The sequence below is a fragment of the Octodon degus genome, unplaced genomic scaffold, assembly GCF_000260255.1.
Source record: "Octodon degus isolate 3935 unplaced genomic scaffold, OctDeg1.0 scaffold00225, whole genome shotgun sequence".
NCBI classification, from domain to species: domain Eukaryota; kingdom Metazoa; phylum Chordata; class Mammalia; order Rodentia; family Octodontidae; genus Octodon; species Octodon degus.
In genome coordinates, this window is record NW_004524801.1 from 2,005,387 (window position 1) to 2,007,045 (window position 1,659).

The 1,659-nt window shown below is 43.6% G+C and overlaps 1 pseudogene; it reads right to left on the reverse strand.

Annotated features, from left to right (window-relative positions):
- Nucleotides 1–4: 4 nt before the first annotated feature.
- On the reverse strand, nucleotides 5–714 carry LOC101590698 (annotated as a pseudogene).
- Between the last annotated feature and the right edge of the window lie 945 nt (nucleotides 715–1,659).

Genomic DNA, 1,659 nt, shown 5'->3' on the forward strand with positions numbered 1-1,659 from the left:
GAGTGGGTGGAAGGATGCAATCCAAAGCTTCAAGCAGTATCGTTCCACTGGCATTGCTATCTTTATTAGTGAACTTCTGTCCTTTGAACCAAGGCATGTTAGCACTTGGCTCCAGCATGTTGTCACCATTCCAACCAGAAATTGGCACAAAAGCTACCGTGTCAGGGTTGTAGCCAATTTTCTTAATGTAGGTGCTGACTTCCTTAACAATTTCCTCGTATCTCTTCTGGCTGTAGGGTGGCTCCATGGAATCCATTTTGTTAACACCAACAATTAGTTGTTTCACACCCAGTGTGTAAGCCAAAAGGGCATGCTCACGGGTCTGCCCATTCTTAGAGATACCAACTTCAAATTCACCAACACCAGCAGCAATTATCAGAACAGCACAGTCAGCTTGAGATGTGCCTGTAATCATGTTTTTGATGAAGTCTCTGTGTCCAAGGGCATCAGTGATGCTCACATAATACTTGCTGGTCTCAAATTTCCACAGGGAAATGTGTGATACCATCGTTCACACTCGGCTTTCAGCTCGTCCAAGACCCAGGCATACTTGAAGGAACCCTTCCCCATCTCAGCAGCCTCCTTCTCAAATTTTTCAATGGTTCTTCTGTCGATGCCACCACATTTGTAGATTAGATAGCCAGTGGTGGTGGATTTGCCAGAGTCCATGTGTCCAATGATGACAATATTAATGTGAGTCTTTTCCTTTCCCATGTTGGCTTGGATTTAGTGATGGCTTTCACTACACCTGTACTCTCACGGCAAACCCATTGCAAAAAGTCTCAAAATTTAAAAAAGTACTCAAGACATATACTTTTACTATAGAAGAACTAGAAGATAAATATAATGACAATAAAATCATTTGTCATCCAAGCACCTCTACATAACTAATACGAGCATGTTAGTATATATCCTTCTCAATTATTTCCTGTGACTTTATTTATATAACTATAATAACAACAGCTCACTGTGTTGTCTTAGTCACTTTCTTGTGGCTGAGACACGATACCTGAGACATCTGTGATTTAAAGAAGGAAAGGTTTATTTTCCTTCCTGAAAAAACCTGGAAACTACTGTGTATCTAATGCCAGGAGTTTGGTTAAACGAGCTACTCAATGCTGGACATTAGCATGTAGTCATTCAAACCAAGTTATAACAGCCTCCTATGCTCATAAGTGGGGATTTTAGGAGGCAACAGTTCATAGCTTAACGTTTGAATGAATACATGCTAATGTCCAGCATTGAGTAGCTCATTTAAGCAAACTCCTGGTATTAGATACACAGTAGTTTCCAGGTTTTCTCAAGGTTTGTGGAGGTTCAGCCCATGGTCAGCTGACTCCAAGGCAAGGTGGCATGGTGGAGGGGCACCGCAGAGGAGAAGCCTTCCTGATAGGTGGTACGAAGCAGAGAGGGAGGAAGGGAGGAGGGAGAAAGGCCCCTCCAGGCCACGCCCCCAGTCCCACACCTCCTCCAACCAGGCTTCACCTTACATTGTCTCATTTAGCTATGAACTTGTCAGTAGACTAATCTGCTGACGGGCGCCTGGTCTCCATGATCCTGTCGCCTCCTAAAATCCCCACCTATGAGCATAGGAGGCTCTCATAACTTGGTTTGAATGTCTACATGCTAATGCCCAGCATTGAGTAGCTCGTTTAACCA